The 23544-nt window shown below is 41.1% G+C and overlaps 1 long non-coding RNA gene across 1 annotated transcript; it reads right to left on the bottom strand.

Moving 5' to 3' along the window:
- Window positions 1-420: 420 nt before the first annotated feature.
- LOC107967317 (uncharacterized) lies at window positions 421-22620 on the bottom strand. The gene is made up of 6 exons (XR_008537994.2): window positions 22412-22620; window positions 8555-8672; window positions 7460-7571; window positions 2788-2925; window positions 2246-2309; window positions 421-1825 (listed from the first exon to the last, which is right to left on the bottom strand). It is a non-coding gene; the product is annotated as an uncharacterized LOC107967317 (long non-coding RNA).
- Between the last annotated feature and the right edge of the window lie 924 nt (window positions 22621-23544).

Below are 23544 nucleotides of genomic sequence, written 5' to 3'. Positions count from 1 at the left end.
GGAATGCTTTCAAGTCCGCCCCCACGTCTGCTCCAATTTCTCCTGTGTGGGGGCAGCCTTGTGCTTGCACACAACCCTTTTGACCCCTAGAGTTGACTGTGATCCTACCAGGCCTCTTTTTGGCTGTCTTTCCCTGGTTCTAGTAAACTTCTGTTCTGCTGTTTTGCTTGTATAACGGAGCTACCAGCCTCCTCTTAATTATTCTCCACCTGATCTTTATGGTTTTCCACAGCGTTGTTGTTTTTTGTTTTTCTTTTTTACACAGGGGCTTGCTCTGTTGCCCTGGCTGGAGTGCAGTGTGCAGTAGCATGATCACTGCTCACTGCAGCCACGACCTCCCCACACTCAGGTGATCTTCCCACCTCAGCCTCCTGAGTAGCTGGGATTACAGGCATGCACCACCACACAGGCTAATTTTTGTATTTATTTATTTATTTATTTATTTTTAGAGCTGGGTTTTCCCCATGTTGTCCATGTTGCACAGCATTCTTAGGCCTGGAATTCTCCACTCTGTGTTCCAAACAGCTGGTCCCCTCAGGCAGAGCCACAGAGCTCTTCATCTCATGGCCTGCCTCTCCTCTGGGCAGAGACCCTGTGCTATGCACTGGAGTTGGGGGTGGAGACCTACTTATCGATGTGACACCCTTGCTCTATGAATAGGGTTGGGGTGGGTGGATGGTAATCCCTTGTCTACTTGGCTTGACCTTCCTGGCATGGAAACTCTCCTAAGAGCACATGGAATGTGGGCAGAGAGCTATTGGACTGCCAGTGTTTGCAGCTTGCCATGCCTGAGGTAGTTTCTATCCTATGACTGAGGGCTGGGTGGAGAAAGAGTACCCTGGTCATCTCGGATGTGCCTGCCTAGAATACAGCTTCCATGATCCAGGGATGGTGGTGGTATCAGGGATATGGTGGTGGGGTGGGGATGTGGTGGGGGGGGGATGTGGTGGTGGTGGGGGATGTGGTGTGGGGGGGATGTGGTGGTGGTGGTGGGGGATGTGGTGGTGGTGGTGGGGGATGTGGTGGTGGTGCTAGGGGGGATGTGGTGGTGGGGGGTTATGTGGTGGTGGGGGTGATGTGGAGGTGGTGGGGGGGATGTGGAGGTGGTGGGGGGGATGTGGAGGTGGTGGGGGGATGTGGTGGTGGGGGGGATGTGGAGGTGGTGGGGGGGATGTGGAGGTGGTGGGGGGATGTGGTGGTGGTGGGGATGTGGTGGTGGTCGAGGGGGATGTGGTGGGGGGGATGTGGGGGGGGATGTGGTGATGGGGGGATGTGGTTGGGAGGATGTGGTGGGGGGGGTATGTGGTGGTGGTGGGGATGTTGTGGTGGTGGGGGATATGGGGGGAATGTGGTGGGAGTATGGTGGGGGGAGATGGTGGGGGGATATGGTGATGGGGGGATGGTGGTGGCTATTCTGGAGGTCTTACCCATAAAATAATCTTCAAAAAATGGAAATTTGCTCTGCAGCTATTCCTCCTCTCTAACTTAAAGCAATTTAATGATTCCCCATTGATTTTTAAAATGAAATCTAAAATTCCTATGCTGGCCAACCTATGTAATCTAAGCCTACATCTCCAGCCTCATTTTGAGCCAATTTCATTCTTAGTGTTCTCCCACTGGGAACAACAGTTCTCTCACAGTTCCTCAAACGTGGCAAACTCTGTTTTGCCTCAGGACCTACTCACTTCCTTTTCTTTACATGGCTCATTGCTACTCATTGTCCAGAATTCAGCTTTAGCATCAGTCTTCAGCAAAGCCCACTTTTTGCCTCTTGACTTGTGTAAATCCAATGCTCCATTGAAACTGAGATCTTCCCTTTCCACACCTGTAATAATTTAATTATTTCAAGTTGTTTATTATTATTATTATTTTGGAGACAGGATCTTGCTCTGAGACCTGGGCAAGAGAGTGAGCAAGATGACAGCTCACTGCAGCCTTGACCTCTCAAGCTCAAGCGATCCTTCTACCTCAGCTTCCCTAGTAGCTGAAACCACAGGTGCACGCCATGGTGCCCAACTAATTTTTAAATCATTTGTACACAGTCTCCCTATGTTGATTAGGCTGGTCTTGAATTCCTGGGCTCAAGTGATCCTTCTGCCTCGGCCTCTCAAAGTGTTGGGATTACAGGCATGAGCCACTGTGCCCTGCCTTGTTTCTTATTTAATAACATCTACTTCCCTATTTGATTGTAAGCTCCCTGAGGGATAGTTTTCTATTGTGAATTTCCAAGGAGCTCAACAAAGACCTGACTGATAGCCTGATGGATCCACCATAGAGCCTTTACACAGGGTGAACAATGCCGGATTATCCTGCGGTATAAAGTGGGGAAGAACACAATGGTTGTTAGTAGTTATTTTTTATTTTTCTTCTCTTGAGAATTTATGCAATTATTCTAAAACAATTACGTTTTGGTCAAGGTGTATAGATTCTTTTGGATCTACATTTGGAGGTATATATAGTTTGGCTGCCCAGATCAGGCATCCTTAACTCACAGAGGCAGTGGTAGGTGTTGCTTCTGGTACCTCTGATGCCAATGGGGAAGGTCACTCTTCCCTCCCTTACCTAGATCTTTCTCTGAAATCAAATGAGACATCCTAGATGACAGGAAATTGTGAAGGCCAACACAGAATATGCTGACTCAGCTCTCCTCCCTATCACCTCCTTTCTTTTGTCTCATGTAGAATTATGAAAATAATATTTGTCTTGTTTATTGGCACAAGTAGATACTTAATAAATTCCTCTTTTCTTTGCCAGTACACAGTTAATTGTTTTAGTTCAGTTACATACCTGTGAGCTTCTAAAGTTCCTTCCATTGTTTTCTAGCTCTTGTCTAGTTATCTCTGGAAAACTCCTCAATAACAATATCACAGCCCCCCAAATGGCCATACTCGTGCCTTCGGTGTGTAAATATTGCTGGTGTTAGACCTGTATTGAGGAAGAGAGAACAGGGCATTCAGAAGAGAAAGCACATGTAATTTAATTGCATTACTCTCTGAGTACCTTGAGATGTCCAGAAGTCCCTTTTAGAAGCCCTGCAGATATAGTCAACTAGTTTTTCCTTCTTTTCTAAATAAACCCAATATGTGGTTTTTGAATGAATGAATAAATGAACAATATCTGCTTATCCTCAAGGACCAGCAAAATAAGTAAAAATTTCCTTATTAACTTGTGTTGCTTTCCTGTTTTGTTTAATCATCGCAACTGTGGCCACAGAATACCTCACAATATTCAGTGGCAAATGTACAGCATGTTAGCTTCAGTATGGATTTCTCTCTTTGCTGGATTTTCAGGGTATAGGGAGGATTCACCTCTATATGTACCATTGTTTCTGACTATGGGAAACAAGATCTGTGTTCCAAGCAGATTGGATCATATAAAGTGGGATGTAACTACTCTGAATTTCAAAACTACCTACACAACACTCAGACATCAGAGAAGGGTAATTCTGGGGGGCTTTCTGACTTTTACTTGACCTTCCTGTTCTATTTCCATTTTGAATTGTCCATTTAATGAAATGTAAAAACCATCTCCACTATTGTGAGTCTAGTTTTCTGTCACCCATGGTTCACATTGAACCTCAGTTATTTGAATCACATTGTCACAGTAATTAGCCCAGAGCATGCAATTACTAAATGAAAGAGTGAATGAATGCCACACACAGTACAGTTGAAGGGGTTGGAAATTTCATACTGGAGAATATTCAGATAAAACTTGATGGTTTCTTCAAATATTTGAAAGACAGTTTTTTGAAAGATTCAAAAGGTTCATGAGGCAGGACTAGGCAGAAGCAAGACCAGTGCACAAAAGTTTGTTCAGTCCGACAAACATAGCATGCCTACTGGGCATCATGTTTGCCCTGTGGGATATGGAATCGTTAAACAGTATAATCCTGCTCTGAGGCTTTGGGGTGGGTAGGGGCCTGTGGTAGGAATGGATTTCTATAGAGGGAACAATCTTACTGGAAATCAGGGGCTGGGAATTTGGGAATTAGTTTAATTGTAACTTAAGTTTTATGTTGATGTGGAGAGACTGCAGGGGGTAACTAATGGCATTTAATGGGGGTGTGGGGGGAATCGTTTCAGTGGAACCACCTCTTGGCACCATCACTTGTGTGGCTTAATATCTAATGGTCTCTGAACTCACCCCCTCAAGGCCCTCACTTCTTTTTTTTTTTTTTTTTTTTTGAGACAGAATCTCACTCTGTCGCCCAGGCTGGAGTACAGTGGCACGATCTCAGATCCTCGGCTCACTGCAACATCCGCCCCCTGGGTTCAGGTGATTCTCCTGCCTCAGCCTCCTGAGTAGCTGGGATTACAGGCACCTGTCACTGCCCCCGACTAATTTTTTGTATTTTTAGTAGAGATGGGGTTTCATCATCTTGGCCAGGCTGGTCTTGAACTCTTGACCTCGTGATCCACCCACCTCGGCTTCCCAAAGTTCTGGGATTACAGGCGTGAGCCACCGTGCCCGGCCAAGGCCTTCACTTCTTAAGGCAACATGGATGACTTTGCTTATTAGGTGAAAGTCAGGAAGTTTCAGGAAAGAAAGATTAATATTTTGGGGTATTTTCCTTATATCTTATTTGTAAGTGATCTTCCCCCACATAAAAGCAGCCTGTTAAATAATTCCTTACCTTTATGAGAATTTTCTAAAATAGTACAATCAGAGATACACCTATTTTGTTAGACATTTTGATTGGGTTGGTTTAGACAATGTGGTCACTCTATGTGTGGATTTGGAGGGGGCTGCCTCATAGCCATTGTCTTGAGAAAAAGCCTTTGCTAAGGGGCTGTGGTGTGCCTTGGCCCCAAGTGTTCGAATTAACTAGCGGTGTAGGAAGCAGGCTCTTTTCCTTCTTCTTTTAATTCCCCAAGGTCCCAGGGAAGGCCTGTGATCCACAGCTCTGAGTAGGAAAGGCAGACAGGGAGGCTGGAGGCTGTCACAGGGCTGGAAGCAGGGTGGGCAAGACCAGGTCCATGGGGAGCCTGTGAGAATGTCCAGGGCAGGACTGGGAGGGAATGTCAGAGAAGAGGACAGGATCCTGACTGCTGAGCAGCACGAGACTGGGACTGGGCAGAAAGGAGGCCTGAAGCTTAAATAATATCACATGAACTCTATTGGTTTGAGGTTTTATCAAAGAGGCTTTTGAGGCCTGGAGAATTCCAAACCTCCTGGAAGGGGAAGTTCACAGGCCTGGGGTCCTGAGATCTTACTTTAGGATACTTTCACCCCTCCCAGTCAAGGCCCTGGGCTCTTGCCCATTCATAGGCCCATCCTGATTGTACCTCACAGTCTGCCTGGGGAATGTGAGCCAAGGAAATGCATGTGTAATGAGATTTGCACCCACATTTTCCACACCCTGTCTGGGGACACCAGGTCTGACAAGCATGCATGTGCTTTTGGGATTATGACCAGAATATGCATAATCAGAGATATCCCAGGAATTTGGCATCCATGTGGCCAAAACTTTGAGCATTGGATCCCAGCTTCTGTGGTTCTCACAAGCTTAGCAGCTGCCTTTTCTTAAGTTATTGTCCAAGCTAGTTTCATTTCAGGAAACAGGCAGGTGACAGTGGGAATCTGTGATGATGCTGGAGGCCCTAAGGAGTCTCTACTGAATAATCATGTCTTGGTGCAATTCCAACTTCAGGTAGGAAAGTTGGGATTGAGAAGAATCTCTCAATTCTTGATGAGAATGCTCCTCCAAAGCAATGTTGCTAGTATAAGGCCATTTTTGTCTTTTAGCAACTTTTTTTTTTTTTTTTGGCAACAGGGTCTTGCTCAGTTGGTCAGGCTGGAGTACCATGGCACTATCATGGCTCACTGGAGCCTCAACCTCCAGGGCTCAAGTGATGCTCCCTCCTCAGCCTCCCTAGTAGCTGGCACTACAAGTACACGCCACCGTGACTGGCTAATTTTTTTTAGTTTGTAAAGATGGGATCTTGCTTTGTTGCCCAGCCTGGTCTTGAATTCCTGGCCTCAAGTATTCTTCCCACCTTGGCCTCCCAAAGTGCTGGGATTGCAGGTGTAAGCTACCACACTCAGCACAACATTTTTTTTTAATGATAATACTCACTTTGGTGAAGGGTTGGGGTGAGATAGATACTACAAGTAGGAATATATGTTAATGAAAGTTTTTTGTAAAAGACATTTGTGGCTGCGCATGGTGGCTCACACTTGTAATCCCAGCACTTTGGGAGGCTAAGGCGGGCAGATTACCTGAGGTCAGGAGTTTGATACCATTCTGGCCAACATGGTGAAACCCTGTCTGTAGTAAAAATACAAAAAATTAGCCGGGCATTAGTGGCGGGCGCCTGTAGTCCCAGCTACTTGGGAGGCAGAGGCAGGAGAATCGCTTGAACCCGGGAGGAGGAGGCTGCAGTGAGCTGAGATCACGCCACTGCACTCCCGTCTGGGCAACAAGAGTGAAACTCTATCTCAAAACAAAACAAAAAAACAAACAAAAGACATTTACTAGTCTGTACAAAGAGCCTTGAGAAATTAGATTTCAAGATAGCTCTGATTACACATATTCTGTTTTATAATGCACTTTTGCCCAATAATTCTCTTTATAGTAATCCCCTTTCAGGAAATAATCAGATATATGGAGAAAGAATTGTGATGTTTATACCGGTATTGCTCATATCAAAATGTGGAAATTTACTTCAGTGTCTGATAATAAGAGAATAGTTAAATTAGTCACATTAAACTTATTTGGTGAAATATTAGGCCTCCGTGAAAAAATGACACTTAGAGAAAATATATGCACAGTTTACAGAAAATACTAATTTCCTTTTTTTTTTTTTTTTTTTTTGAGATGGAGTCTTGTTCTGTCACACAGGCTGGAGTGCAGTGGCATGATCTCGGCTCACTGCAACCTCTGCCTCCCGGGTTCAAGTGATTCTCCTGGCTCAGCCTCCTGAGTAGCTGGGATTATAGGCGCATGCCACCACGCCTGGCTTAATTTTGTATTTTTAGTAGAGACGGGGTTTCACCATGTTGGTCAGGCTGGTCTTGAACTCCTGATCTCATGATCTGCTTGCCTCAGCCTCCCGAAGTGCTGGGATTACAGGTGTTAGCCACCGCGCCCAGCTAATTTTCTTAAATATGTGAAAAAGTGCTCCACCTCACTCCAAATAAGAGAGATGAAAAATTAAAGCAACATGAGATACAATTATCAATAGTGAAAGAGTAAAATGGTTGATAATTTGTGTTATTGAGGGAGAGAGAGAACTGGAACTCTCATATACTGTATTAGTTACCTATTGTAATATAACAAACTCTTAAACTTAGTGGCTTACGACAATAATAAACATTTGTAATGTCTCCTAGTTTCTGTGTGTAAGTTATTTTGGAGCATCTTAGTGGGGTCTTTCTAGCTTGGGGTATTTCATGAGATTGCCCTCAGCTGAAAGCTCGACTGGATATGCACAGTTCCCTTCCAAAATACCTCACTCACATGGCTGGCAAGGCGATTCTAGTTGTTGGTGGCAGGTCTCAGTTTCTCCCCACAGGGACTTCTCCTCAGGGCTTTCTCATGACATGTGTTGTCATGACATGGTGGCTCTCTCCTGAGTAAGGGAACAGATTTTGGCTGCAAGACCTTTTATAATCTAGCCCCACAAGTCACACACTATCATCTCCACAACACTCCATGCATCACATAGACAAGCTCTGATTTAATGTGGGAGGAGAGCACTTGGGGATATGAATCAGATGAAGATTATCTGGGCCATCTTGGAGTCCCACATACTCTGGAAGTGGGAAGATATTTGGCAATATCTATTGAAATTTAAAATGTGCAAACCCTTTGACCCAGGAATTTAACTTTTAGGAATTTATACTGCAAGATTTGCATTTGTGTCTAATGATATATATAAATATATACAAGGAAAGTTATTACAATATTGCTTTAATGCAAAAGCTGGAAATGCCCTAAATGCCTACCAACAGGGCATTGGGTAAATAGTATGGGACAGCTTTCAATGTAACATACTATACAGCTGTTCAAAACAATGAGATTGTTCATTCCACTCATGTAGTTCTGTGGAACTATATCCTACATATATTAAATGGAATGTGGGTGTGTGTGTATAAATTGATAAACTATATTAGGAAGGACATATAAAACCCTGTTAACACTGGTGGCCCATTTGGGGAGCAGGAATAAAGGGAAAAATTATTCACTTTATGTTCTTTCATATTTTTCAAATTTTGTACCATATAGACATATTACCTATTCATTAATTAATAAAAATTTAAATGATTTTAAAAGTAAAGAAGTAGAAATACATTTTAAAATGATTGGAAATGCTCATACTATACAAATAATTTAAAAATACCATAGCAAACCATATTTGTGATATAATTTAATTTGTTTTAAAAACATTGTACATAGGCCGGGCACAGTCGCTCACATCTGTAATCTCAGCACTTTGGGAGGCCAAGGTGGGAGGATTGCTTGAGCTCAGGAGAGCGAGACCAGCCCAGGCAACAAGGCAAACCCCATCTCCACCAAAAAATACAAAAGTTAGCCCAGCACGGTGGCACGTACCTATAGTCCCAGCTACTTGGAAGGCTGAGATAGGAGGATTGCTTGAGCCCCGGAGGTAGAGGTTGCAGTGAGCCAAGATCACACCGCTGCACTCCAACCTGGGCAATAGAGCCAGACCCTGTCTCAAAACAAAACAAAAATGTACATAGGAAAAGACTGAAAAGATCATACCAAAAGTGACAATCAATGATAAAGTGTTTCCCTTAACTTTATCTTCTAGATTTTCTACAATGACTATTTTATTTCTGTAATCAGAACAAAAAACAGACAACTTATTTCTGGTTAATGAGATGAAGGGAAACTTATTTTCTTCTTCATTCTTTTTAGTATTTTTCCATAATGATTTTGTATTACTTGTAAATGCAAAAGAAAAAAGATTTAAAACCTGCAATCCAGGGTTCTGGATCAGAGTTTCCAAAATTATGCTTGGGGATCTCAGCAGTGCCCTGAAGAGTGAGAAGCACCTTTTCCTGGACTTGCTCTGGCCAGACTGGGCTCGACCCCACAGTGTTCATCTGCTAGCCCTGGAGAGCAGGGAAGAGAGCTGCTTTTCTTTCCCAGGGCTGGTTAGCACTGTTCACAATCAAAGACTTCAGATTGTTGAACAGCCACATTTGCTGCTGCAGAGGCACCCTAGGATGGAGGAGAAGTAGAGTGGGAAGTTGGGAGCAGCCAGAAAGACAGAGGCCAACGGAGAAATCCAAGCACAGAGCGAGTTCAGGCTGCAGCCATTTGGGAAACAGTGTTCTAGATTGCTTGGAACACTTCCTGACTCTAAGCTCTTTTACTCTCCAAGGCCACCACATGAGTATCTCCCATGCAGGAAGTCTTTGCCTCTTTTTCTCCCCAGGACTTTGCTTGACCGTGAGTACCTTCATCTGTGAAATTCCTGCCAGAGGACCCTGGCCCCTTGGTTCCACACACACACAAAAAGCACTCATATAAATGTAGTCTGTTAAATTCAATAGTGGAAAAACAAAGGGCAGAGGAAAGACAATTCCTGGATGCTGAGCTGAGATGGCTGCCGTATACTGCCGAGACAGCTACCATGGACTGTTGTCTAGGTTGTATACTGCCACATCTAGTAGGACATCCTTCATGAAATAAACATTAATTTGTATATTTATCATAACATTTCCAGATGATGGTTATAAATTGTTTGAACAAAATTAGTATATTATGATTTTCAGAAAGGTGTTTTGAGAAGGGACACCTTTTTCTAGTTGGTTATTGAGGGTCAGTAGCATCTGTGAATTTTAATTCAGTACTTAATTTAGTACTGAATTTTAATCTTAGTTCAGATTTAATTTTAATACCTTGCCCTTGTCTACAAACCTAGCCTAGTCTGCCATGAGACTCCTGGAGATGGGCAGAAATACTGGACAGTACTGAAAAGAGTTTCAGGTAAGGACAAAAAGTAGAATGGGAAGTTGGGAGCAGCCAGGAAGATGGAGGCCAAGTGGGAAGTTCAAGCACAGAGCAGGTTCCAGACTGCAGACATTTGGGAAACTGTTCTGGCTGCTGGAAATGAGGCAGATACTGGAAAGCAGGCAGAACCATAGACCTTCCTTGCATCTCAGATGTGCATAAGAGATGCTGTCAGTTCTCACTTCACACTTGGATTTTTGGCTTCTCCAGTTATGAAAAACTGTGTGCTGCTGTGTGTGGATTTTGAAGCAATTATTGAGACCTAAGGGCTCTATTAAGGGCAGAAATTGCTGCCTCACTAGGCAGGCTTCAGTGACTTTGTCGCTATGGTGTTTAATCCTGACTCATGGGCCCACATGCTCTTTCTCAGGTTGTGGAGTGTAGATTCTGTGATTTATTGCATCTGGCTGCTCACATCCTTTGTACTGTGTGTGTGTGTATGTGTATAAGTGTGCATGCAAGCTCACTTTTGTATAATTGCACGCTGGCTTCCCTCCAAAATTCTTGCTGTTACAAATTACTTTTGGCTATGTTCAGGTTCAAGGTAGGAAAATCCAAGAGACAAATATAGTTGAAATGTGTCAACAGCCTTAGGCTGCCATGTTTGGGGAAGTATTTTAGTAATGAGAGTCCTGAAGTCTGAGAATGGCCCCATGGTCTACCACAAAGGGCCTCTTTCTCTCTCTCTCTTCCCTCTTTGCTCTCTATCGCCTCAACTAAACTATTTGGGCAGAAAGAGCAGGGAGTCACTGAAATGCCTGGAGCCCCTGGATGTTCCTTTATGGAGATACCTGAGACTCCCTTTTCTCATAAGGCCCTTCTAGAAGTCACTCCTAATGTTCTGTCTGAGCAACCCAGATCCCCTTGTTGAATTCTAGACCTGTATATTTGGCTGGACATGGAATATCTAGGAGGAAAAGATGTATCAAACTCAATATATGCCCAAAGTCAACACATCAATAACCTTCCCTGTTTGCCACTACTGTCTCCTCCTCCCATGATTCCCTATCTTGGCGTGTTGCCTCTGAGAGTGTGTTAGCAGAACTCCAGCCACAGGGAGTGTCATTAACCAAGGACTCATCTTCTGTGCCCCAAAATCTATCACTGTGTTTGCCCTGCAACCATGCTTTCCACAGGCTGTTCCCAGCAATAATTAAGCCTAGTAAAGACACCAAGGCAGATCTGTTGCTGAGAGACATGGGACAACTTTGACAACTGACTTTGGCTCAAGGACTTCCTGATGGCCTTGCAGAATCTTCCCTAGGCTGCATGGCAGTCTAGGATGTTTTTATTCAACCTTTCTTCTGTCACTCCAATACTTGGGATCTCCTAGACTTGTAGTCTGATGCCTCTTCCAGATTTTTGCAACTCTTTCCCCATTTTCTTAAAATCTTTGCACATTTAGTTACATTTTGGCATATTTCTCAAGGACCCAGAATAAGAAACGTAGCATTGCGAATGGGATAGTAGTGCTACTGGTCCTGTTCCATCTTGAAAAGACCAGCAGTTTGTCCTCACAAGGAGAGAGACCTCTTCTGAGTACAAGTTTGCCTTTCCTGTGTTTAGATGGCATGGTATGGGATATCATCAGGGGCTCACTCTTGCCAGGGGACACAACAAGAGTCCTATTGAACTACAGGACATTATCATTAAGACCCTCTTTCATCAAAAGATACCATTAAGAGATTGAAAAATCAAGTTTACACAATGGGAAAAAAAGATTTCTAATATACGCATCTAATATGACTTGTGTAGAGAATATAGGAATTCTTCCAACGCAGATAACTTAATAGAAAAATGGACAAAGGACGTAAACAGGCACTTCAAAAAAAGAATACCCACATGGCCAATACACATTTTTAAAAGTGTTAAATTCTGCTAGTTACTTGGGAAATGTAAATTAAGACCTCAATGTGATGCCATGAGAAATGGCTAAAGTGAAAACGCAAGACAATACCAAATGTTGACAAGTAATTGGAATTGAGCAACGAGAATTCTCACACTGACACTGGAAGTGTGTATGGGAATAACTATTTCGGAAAACTGACGGCATCACTAACCTGTACATGTACATTTCCTATAGTCAGCAATTCCACATGTACATATGTTCAACAAAAAACAGGACACGAATATAGCTAGCAGCCCTATTCATAATGTCAAAAACAAATAGTGACACAAATGTACATTTATAGGAGAATGGATAAATAACTCTTCACACACTAGAAGATAGCAATGAGGATGAATGAACTACAATTACATGCAATAACATTGATAACTCTCACAGACAATGGCAAATGAAGAAAGATAGGCACAGAGCATATGAGGTGATTCATTTGTGAAATGCTTAAAAATAAAGAAAACTCGTCCAGGCTGTTAGAAACCGGGATGGTGGTTATCTTTAGGCTGTGAGTAGTGACTGGAACTGGGCAAAAGGGTGGCTTGTGGAATGCTGGTATGGGTTCTGTTTCAACATCTGGGTACTAATCACTCATGTGTGTTCACTTTATCAAAATCCATGAAGCTGTTCTAGAATTATTGACTTTATGTATGTTTTTCATTAATAAAATTTACCAAGAAGTTTACTTTTTCTCAAAATTTTCATTATCAAAAATTTAGAAAATATAGAACAGAAAAATTGCAATAAGGCTAACCTACTTTTAATATTTTAATGATTATCCTTTTGATTTTTTCTGTATGCACTCAAATGTTGTCCTCTGCAACACTCTCCTTCAAATAAAATCAGGACCATGTTCTAGATGCCATTTTGTAAGTATCTTTTAACACTTTGACTGTATATTCAACTATACACATTGTAAACACCTTTCCCTGTCATGAACATTTGTTTATCACATTTAAAAGGGCTGCAAGTCATCCACTGAATTGGAAGTTCCACTATCTGTAGAAGAACTCATTTTTCATGTCTAGTTTGTTTCCAGTTTTTCAATATTGTAAACAATGTGATAATCAGTCTTGTAGCTAAATCTTTGCCCTACATCTTTGGTTATTTCTTCTTTCTACTAAGTCTTAGAAATTGTGTTTGGGTATAAAGAATGTGTATACTCTTGAAGTTTATACATCCCACAGTTAATTTTTTAACAAGTAACAATTTCAAAGAGGGCATGGCATGATTTGAACTGGGTTCGTATCTGGTTGTTTGTGGCATTCTAAGAGCAACAGCAATGATGACAATGCTAATAGTTACTATGGTGCCTATTATTTATTTCCCACTAACAACCTGGTTAGGTGATTTTTATAGATACATTTACAAATGAGAAAAGAGGTTCAGATACGTGAAGAACCTCGTTTAAGTTCTTTCAGAATAAAGCTGGATACAAAGCCAGGCCTGCCTGAAACCAAAGCCCGTAGCTACCATGATGTCTCCCCAGAGAATGGGAAATCCTATTGTCAAGTTGTACCAGGAAGCCCAGCTGAATTAGTGATTCCTATAAGTTATATCAAAAGTTCATAATTATAGTGAGAGTTGATGCTCAATTAATACTAATAGAGATCCAAAAAGAAGGATTGACACAGGAGAAGAGAATTTGTCTGGAAGGGTGGGTGCTTACGGAGTCTGCTGGAAGTTAGCAGAAGATAAGAAATTGAAATCCTGTGTTAACCCACTTGCTGATGGCATGTCACAAACTGTATGAGCCTTTTTAGCCATCAGGGTACCAGGTTGTTTGGCCTCATTCCCAAGATCGATAAGCACATTCCATTGAGACCAGATGTAGCTGGGAAAGGCAAAAGCCAAATAGTTTCCAAGAAGACCCAGAGAGGGTAAAGTGGTTTTTGCAAGCTTTTAGGATGTGTCTTGGAGTTTTTGTGAAAAGCCAATGAAGTGAGATTGGGGGGATATTTCAGTGAAACTCCGGATCAAGCTGCATCCGTTTTTTCCATGAGGGTATGAGTGCCAGTTACTCAGAAGTGGCAAGAACACTGTGTGTGTGTGTGTGTGTGTGTGTGTGTGTGCACGTGTGAGCATGGGTAGCATCAATGAAGAAAAGGCTGGGATTGGCAAGTGTTCAGGGAAACTGGACAGGTATGTTTATCGATAATTTGCCTCAGTCCCTCTCCTTGCTGACTTACATTTCAGTTGATAGGGTGAGTAGCTCAGACAAGTATAGAGAAGAAAGAGGCAACATGGAGAAGTGGAAGAGAAGGCTTTGGTAGGCCATGGATCTAGCCTTTAATTTCAATTTAGCCACTGGTTAGTTCCTCATAAGACTAATACTAGCTAACATTTATTGAGCCTCATATGTATTTTATAATCTGTGCTAGGTGTATGTTCTCTATCTCATTTAATCTTCAAAACCACTCCATAATTCCATTTAGTCTCCTATTGTCCCATCTCATTGATGAAGAACTGATGTTCAGAAGCGTAGGGCACTTATTGGAGATCCCACAGGATTTGTTGAGAGTCAGATTTGAACTCAGGCCCTTCAAAGTCCAATGTCCCTACCTTCAAAGGCATGACTTGGAGGGTATTTTTAAAACTGAGGTTTCCGTTTCCTTTCCTTTAAAATAGAAATAAACGGCTGGGCGCGGTGGCTCACGCCTGTAATCCCAGGACTTTGGGAGGCCGAGGTGGGTGGATCACGAGGTCAGGAGATCGAGACCATCCTGGCTAACAGTGAAACCCCGTCTCTACTAAAAATACAAAAAATTAGCTGGGCGTGGTGGCGGGCGCCTGTAGTCCCAGCTGCTCAGGAGGCTGAGGCAAGAGAATGGCATGAACCTGGGAGGCGGAAGTTGCAGTGAGCTGAGATCGTGCCACTGCACTCCAGCCTGGGCAACAGAGCAAGACTCCATCTCAAAAAAAGTAAATAAGAATAAAATTAAAAAATAAAACATAAATTAAAAAATAGAAATAAAGCCAGCCGTGGTGGCTCATGCCTGTAATTCCAGCACTTTGGGAGGCTGAGGTGGGCAGATCACTTGAGGCGAGGAGTTCGAGACCAGCCTGGCCAACGTGGTGAAACACCGTCTCTACTAAAAATACAAAAAAATTAGCTAGGCATGGTGGCATGTGCCTGTAGTCCCAGCTACTCAGGAGGCTGAGGCAGGAGAATTGCTTGCAGCTAGGAGGCAGGGGGCAGATGTTGCAGTGAGCTGAGATCCCACCACTGTACTCCAGCCTGGGCAACAGAGCGAGACTCCCCCGCACCCCCCCCCCCACACCCCCACCGCCAAAAAAAAAACCTAGTCTATGACATTGTCTGGAGGCCTAAATTAATATGGTATTTTAGACCACAGTCTGACAGGTAACAGGTCCTGAATGAATGTTACCTTGTCTCCCTCCCCAGGACTTTCAGAGAGAGAGAGAGCATGTAAAAAAAAAACCACACCGCACTAAAGAACCAGAAAAACATCTGGTGGCCTGAGTAAGGCTGGATTAGATAGGGCAATACTATAAACAAGAAGTAGGTTCAGATTCAACTAGGAATACTAACAGTATGGAGGATATGGGGCTCAGAACTTCACGTATACTGATTTCATCACAAGTTTGTGGGAATGATGGTGTATTAGTACATTCTCACACTGCTGTAAAGAAATACCTGAGACTGGGTAATTTATAAAGAAAAGAGGTTTAATTGGCTTATGGTTCCATGGGGCGTACAGGAAGCATGGCAGCATCTGCTTCTGGGGAGGCCTCAGGGAGCTTTCATGGCTGAAGGCAAAGTGAGAGCAGGCGTCTTGCATGACAGAAGCAGGACCAAGAAAGAGAGTGGGGAGGTGCCACACACTTTTAAAAAATCGTATATTGTAGGAACCCACTCACTATACAGCACCGAGGGGGGATGATGCTAAACCATTTATGAGACCACCCTCATGATGCAGTCACCTCCCACCAGGCCCCACCTCCAACATTGGAGATTACAATTTGACATGAGATTTGGGTGGTGACAGAGATCCAAACCATATCAGATGGTATATGTCTAATTGACAAATGAAGAAATGATGCCCTAAAAGACTATCCCTAATAACTTAGGGATATGTTGCTGGGATTCCGTCTGATCGGTGGGAATGTCTTCCATGTTTTTATTGTTTTTCAAATTGAGATAGAATTCACAAACCACAAAATTCACTTTTAAAGTATACAATTTAGTGGTTTTTAGTATATTCATAAAGAAGTGTAACCATTACCACTGTATAACTATCTAATTCCATAGTATTTTCATCACCCCAAAGAGAATCTTCATACTCATTAACAGTCATTCCCCATTCCCCCACCCCTCAGCCCCTGGCAACCACTAATCTGCTTTATGTTTCTATGAGTTTGCCTTGTCTGGACATTTCATATAAATAGAATCATAAAATATGTGACCTTTTATGTCTAGCTTCTTTCACTTAGCATAATGTTTCAAAGTTGACCCATTGTAGCATGAATCAGACTTTTATTCCATTTTATGGATCAGTAACGTTCCATTATATGAATATCACATTTTGTTTCTCCATTTATCACCCGATAGAAGTTTTGGTTGTTCTCACGTTTTGGCTATGATGAGTAAAGCTGCTGTGAACATTTGTGTATATACTTCGTGTGGACATATGCTTTTAATGTTTGTATATACATTAAGTGAAAGAAGTTAGATATATATACTTGGTAGAATTGCTGAGTCATATGGTAATTATGTGGTTAACTTTTTGAGGAACTGCCAAAATGTTTTCCAAAGTGACTACAACATTTTTTGACGTCAGAAGCAAATATATGGGGGTCCCAATTTCCCTACATCCTCGTCAGCACTTGTTGTTATTTGTTTTTTTCATGATAGCCATCCTAGTGGATGTGAAGTGGTAGCTTATTGAGATTTTTATTTGCCATAATTTGACAAATCATGTTGAATGTGTATTTAGAGAAATATCTTCTGTTCATTTTTAAATTGGATTACTTGTCTTTTTGTTATTGAGATGTAAGAATTCTTTGTATAGTCTAGATACTAAATGCTTATTAGATATATGACTTGTGATATTTTCTCCCATTCTTTGGGTTGTCTTCTCATTTTCTTGATAGTATCTTCTGATACACAAAAATTTTAAATTTTGATAAAGTCCAATTTATCTACTTTTGTTACTTAAGATTTTGGTGTCATTATCTAATAATCTTTTTCCAAATCCAAGATTATGAAGATTTAACCCATGTTTTCTTCAAGCGTTTTATAGTCTTAGCATTTTACATTTAGTCTTTCATCTATTTTGAGTTAATTTTTATATATGGTTTGAGGAAAGGAGCCAACTTAATTCTTTTGCATTTCGATGCCTAGTTGTCCCAGCATCATAAATTGAAGAGACTGTTCATTCTACATCAAACGGTCTTAGCACCCTTGTCAGTAATTAATTGGCCACATATATGGATTTATCTGGATTCTCAATTCTATTTCATTAATCTATTTGTCTATTCTTATGCTAGTACCACACCATTTTGATTATTGTAGCTTTGTGGTAAGTTTTGAAATCAGGAAGTGTGAGTCCTCCTTTGTTCTACTTTTTCAATATCTGTTTGGCTATTTTCAAGATTATTTATATTTTCATAAGAATTTTAGGGTGTTTGTTAATTAAAATACTGCTGGGATTTTGATAAAGCTTGTGTTGAATCTGTAAATCATTTTGAGTAGTGTTAGCATGTTAACAATATTATATCTTTTTATCCATGAACATGAGATTTCTTTCATTTATTTCCTTCTTTTATTTTCCTTAACAATGTTTTGTACTTTTCAGTGTACAAGACTTCTTTTTAAAAATTTATTCCTAAGTATGCTATCTATGAATAGAAGTAGTTCTACTTCTTTCTTTTAAATCTGATGATTTTTTATTTCTTTTTCTTGCCTAGTGCCTTGACTAGATTCTCCACTACAATGCTGATTAGATAGAAGGGATGAGATAGACATTCTGGTCTTTTTCCTGACCTTAGGGGCAAAGCTATCAGCTTTCACCATTAAGTATGATGATAGTTGTGGGTTTTTCTTAAATGCTCTTTATCAGATCAAAGAAGTTCCCTTCTATTCCTGCCTTCTTCAGTGTTCTTATGAAAGGTTGTTAGATTTTGTCAATGCTTTCTCTGCATCTATTGGCAAAGTAATGTGGATTTGTCCTTTAATCTATTAATATGATTTAGTACATTGATTTTTTTTCATGAGCTGAACCAATCTTGCATTCCTGGGATTAATCACACTTTGTCATGGTGTATGATCCTTTTTATATGCTGCTGGATTTGGTTTGCTAGTATCTTGTTGAAGATATTTGTATATATATTCATAAGGGATATAGCTTTCTGTAGTTTTCTTGTGAGTTGTCTGGCTTTGGTATCAGGGTAATTCTGGCTCCAGATAATGAGTTAGGAAGTGTTTCCTTCTGTTACTGATGAATTGCCTATGAATACCTTCAAATGTGTCAAGTTCTGCTGCATACATTTCTGGGCTCTGTTTTTAAGTACATATATGCTTATAATTGTTTTGATGGAGTGACCCTTTTATCATTATAAAATGTCCTTTTTTTCTCCAGTAACAATTTTTAACTTAAAGTCTCTTTTGTCTATACTGCAACCACTCCAGCTCTTTTGTTTACTGTTTTCATGGTACACATATTTCCATCCTTTAAACCTATTTGTGACTTTGATTCTAAAATGTACCTTTTGTAGACAACATACATTTGAATCATGCACCCTCCCATCATAATTCTAGTCTTTGTCTTTTAATTAGAGTGTTTAATCAGTTTGTATTTAATATAATAACTGGTAAGATTTACATCTGCCATTTGTTACTTGTTTTCTATATGTATTATGTCTTCTTTGTTTCTTCATTCATTCCCCCGTTACTGCCTTCTTTTGTGTAAAATGGATATTACTTAGTGGGCCATTTTAGTTGACCATTTTACTTTTTTTTTTTTAGTGGTTACCCTGGGTGTTACAATTAACATCTTTTTTTTTTTTTTTTGAGACGGAGTCTCACTCTGTCCCCCAGGTTGGAGTGCAATGGCACAGTCTCAACTCACTACAAGCTCCGCCTCCTGGGCTCATACTGTTCTCCTGCCTCAGCCTCCTGAGTAGCTGGGACTATAGGCACACACCACCACGCCCGGCTAATTTTTTTGTATTTTTAGTAGAGTTGGGGTTTCACCGTGTTAGCCAGGATGGTCTCGATCTCCTGACCTCATGATCTGCCTGCCTCGGCCTCCCAAAGTGCTGGGATTACAGGCATGAGCCACAAAGCCCAGCCACAATTAACATCTTATAACAATCTAATTTGCATTAATACAAAGTTGATTACAACAATATATAAAACTTTCCTCTTATATAGCTCTAGTATCTACCCTCTTATTTGTGCTGTTATTTTCATATAAATTACCTCATTATACATTGCATGGTCTGATACATGACTGGTATACAGATTCATAATTATTGCTTTATGTAGTTGTCTCTTAAATAATATAGTAGAAAAGAGTTATAAATAAAAGATACATTTACATTGTCTTTTATATTTAGTTTTTACCAGAGACTTATATTTCTTTATGTGGACTCAAGTTATTGTCTAGGGTCCTTTCATTTAGGCAGGAAGAACTCCATTCTCTGTTTTCGTTTATATTGGAATGACCTAATTTCTCTTTCATTTTTAAAGGACAGTTTTGCTAGATACAGAGCTTTTGAGTCTTTCAGGTCTTTGAATATGCCATCCACTGCCTCCCAGATTCCATAGTTCCTGATGAGAAATAAGTTAATCTTAATGAAGACCACTTGTGCTGTATTGCTTCTCTCTTGCTGTTTTTAAGATTCTCTGTTTGTCTTTCGACAGTTTGATTATGATGTTTCTACGTATGAAACTCTTTGAGTTTACCCTATTGGAATTTGTTGAGCTTCTTGGAGGTGTAGATTCACGTATTTTAAAATCAAATTTGGGAAGTTTTTGCCCATGGTTTCTTCAAATATTATTTTTCCCCTTTCTTTCCTCTCTTTCTGGGACTCTCATGAATATATTGATACACTTGATTGTGTCCCATAGGTCTCTGAGGCTCTTTTTCTTCCTTTTTTTTTTTTTTTTTTTTTGTTCCTCGGTCTGAATAGATAGTCAAGTGCATAAAAATGACAGAATGGGAGTGAAACAACCTAGAGGTTTGTTAAAATTGTTTGTGAAATTGTTGTTTCATTGTTTGTGAAAATTCTTCCCCTAGTGAATGTGTCCACAGACAGGCAAGGCCCTCATAATGCCTGCTTTGAACATGGTGGGTTCAAAGCAAACAGATACAGAAACAGTTCACTCTTTCTTCACTTTCCCTGAGCCATCTCCTTAAATTCCTTTTCTCCCTAGGACCTAAGGGACTCAGCGTCTCTATTTTCAGCTTGATCCTTTCTCTTGAACCATAGGCTTTTGTGTCCAACAGCTGAAATTCAGATCCAGATCACTCTGACTGCAAGGTCTATGAAGTTGGTCTGATTCCTATGTTCCTTTTCTATTATTTTCCTAAACCCTCAACAGGGCCTCTTTCACAATGACTTAACTCCTTGATGGACAGGTTTGTGGTAGGGTAAGGTGGGGAATGGGGCAGATAAGGAGAGCTGCCTGTCTGGAACTGGATCTGGATGAGAAACCAAAGTCAGCTTCATGTCATTAACAATTTGGTTTATGACTATCCTGGCTATGCCACTTCAAGCCTTTTGAAAGGTCTCCTTTGCCTTATGTACTCCTGATTACCAAACCCAATCCTAGAACAATGAAGAATGGGCATGAAATATTTACTCTGCTGAAGGGATAATTTGAGACCAACGTAACAGGATAATATGGGGGAGGAAAGTCTCTCCTTTCCTGCTGCCCACTCAGGCAACTCTGCAAACAGGGAGTATGGGGAAATAGGAGGAGTCTTCTAAAAATCCTAGGATTCACCCAGTTTTGTAGCCAGCAGACTGGGAGTCATCTTCAGCCTCTTCTTTCCTCTTTTCTTCCTTCTCCTTTCCTTCTTCCTCTTTCATTGCCTTCTTTCTTCCCTCTCTCCTTTTCCATCCCTTTATACATGCCATAAGCCCAATACCTCTTTATTCTTTCACCTCCATGCCTTAGTCAAAATCTCATTGCCTTTTCCACCTGGAGAAAACTGAAACTTGTTCTGAATTGGTCTTTAACTCCAATCTTCAATTCCCATCCACCTTCCACACCAAATCAGAGATAGATTTTTAAAACCCAGATCTAAGGGGACTGGATACCCTTATAATGTAGAAGAGGCACAATGAGTACACAGCCAATCCCACACAGTCAATGCATGTTCATTCTGGTTTAAACAGAAAAACCCATCTTGTAGCAACTACTTATAAGGAAATCCCAACATAACCCCCTTTTGTTTGTAGACTAGCTTCTGAACTTCCAGTTGAAACTGCATATCACTCCTTGTTTGAGCTTCATAGATTTTTTGTGGGTAAGGATCACACAACTTGTCCTCCCATTTCTTCCAGGGTTAACGCATATATTTCTTGTTTATGACTGTTTCCAGACAGATTTTGTCTCAGTTTCAGCAATGCATATCAAAATGGTTCAAGAACCTCACCTTCTACTTAACCCTTGTCTTACAGATGCTGTTTGTCAAGAGACTTTTCTCTGGGATCTAATTCTAAAATGCATAGGCTGGGCATAGTGACTCATGCCTGTCATCCAAGCACTTTGGGAGGCTGAGGTGGGTGGATCACCTGAGCCTAGGAGTTCGAGACCAGCCTGGCCAAGATGTTGAAATCCCATCTCTACTAAAAATACAAAAATTAGCCAGGCATGGTGGTGCATGCCTGTAGTCCCAGCTACTTGGGAGGGTGAGGCAGGGGAACCGCTGGAACCCCAGAGCCAGAGGTTGCAGTGAGCAGAGATTGCGCCACTGCACTTCAGCCTGGACGGCAGTGAGAGTCCGTCTCATAAATGAATGAATTTAATTAATGAACGCATGTGGAGAGTCCAGGGATTTTAATGTGTTTTGAGTGAGAGAGATGTAAGATGTGTGCTAGATCATGCTGTGACATCTTCTTAGACCAGAGAGAGTTGAGTTGGGCCCTAGGCAAGACTAGGAATGGTGCAAAAGAGAGGAAATGTTATTCCAGATTCAGGAAGCAAGGTGAGAGGTTCCCAGCCCTAAGTGGACATACATACTGCACATGTGTAGCAATAAAGAGGTAATCTGATTAGAGCTGCATTTGGGAAATGTGGAAAGGTAGGAAATCATAGCAGAGCAGTTTTAGTACTTGGAATACTTTTTGAATTCATCTAATTAATCATTCCCCAAACTACATTTCTTAGGACACTCGTATCTCTCTAAGTATTAATAAATATTTCCCAATCAAAAAATTTAAGAGGTCCTATGGTCAAATCCATCTGGTGAATACTGTGTTAAAGTCCTCAGGGAAGGATGTCGCAAATGTGCATTATGAGTCTCCAAAGCAAGACGTATTATCCAGAATTTGCCTACCTTATTTGTCCGTGGAGTCCTGTTTTCAAGAAGGTTCAAGCAAATATATTAAAAGGAGAATGTCCTGTGAAATACAGGCAGTAAAATGTTGATCAATCCAATCTTCTTATTTTTTTAAATGTTGCCCTGAGGGAAGAAGTGCTTGCTTAAGGTCATTCCTTAAGCTGGAGACTGTGCTTGGGCTAGAACCAGGCCTCCTGATTCCAGACATAGACCAATTACAGTGGTCTTGGTTGCCATGGATATAAGAAAAAACACTAGATGCTGTAACAATGCCCAAATTTCAGTGCCTTGGCTCAACAGAATTTTATTTTTCATCCATGTGGCAGTATAGTGTGGGAGTTCCTGGCCAGTGGGCAGCTTGCTTCCTGTGGTTAATCAGAAACCCAGACCCCTACAATTGTGTGGATCTGCAATCTACTGGGGCCACAGAGTTGATAGAAGAAGGAAACATAGAGAAGCCCCACTTGCTTTTTAAGGGCTCTGGCCCTGGAATTAGATCTTACCCCAGTCACTTCTTAGCTGTGCTTCTCCGTCACTGAACTGCTTTTACCTTCGGTTTCTTTATCTGTAAAGTGGGGGCAATTATAGAACTACCTCATAGATTGTTATGCACAGTAACTGAGTTAATATTTGTCAAATACTTATCTATACCTGGTACATAGTATGGGCTTTATAAGTACTTTCTAGATAAAATAATAAAAACATTAAAAAAAGACTTCTGCTCACTTCATTAGCTATACCTGGCTGCAAGGGGAGCTGTTTTCCAGTGCCAACTCCACATTGTGGAACTGGGAAGTTCTGAATTTTTGGCAAATAGCTAACTATGTTTGCCAAACATTAGAATTTGTGTCTGAACAGGTGGGTGATGGAAATTTTTGAAGGTTTTGAGAAGAGAAATAAAATATGAATAAGCCACTGCAGATATTTCTCTCCTATCTCAAATCTTTTCTGTAAAATTTGAGTTATTGAAGATAAAATTATATTAGACTGTAAACATGTATGGCAGAGAATACGTGAATTTTTTTTTTCTTTGCTCACTACAACCTCTGCCTCCTAGGTTCAAGCGATTCTCCCACCTCAGCCTCCCAAGTAGTTGGGATTACAGGCACCTGGCACCACGCCCAGCTAAT

The sequence above is a fragment of the Pan troglodytes genome, chromosome 9 (assembly GCF_028858775.2).
Source record: "Pan troglodytes isolate AG18354 chromosome 9, NHGRI_mPanTro3-v2.0_pri, whole genome shotgun sequence".
Taxonomy (NCBI): Eukaryota; Metazoa; Chordata; class Mammalia; order Primates; family Hominidae; genus Pan; species Pan troglodytes.
Note: the sequence above shows the minus strand (reverse complement) of the source record. Positions and strands in the feature narration are given on the sequence as shown.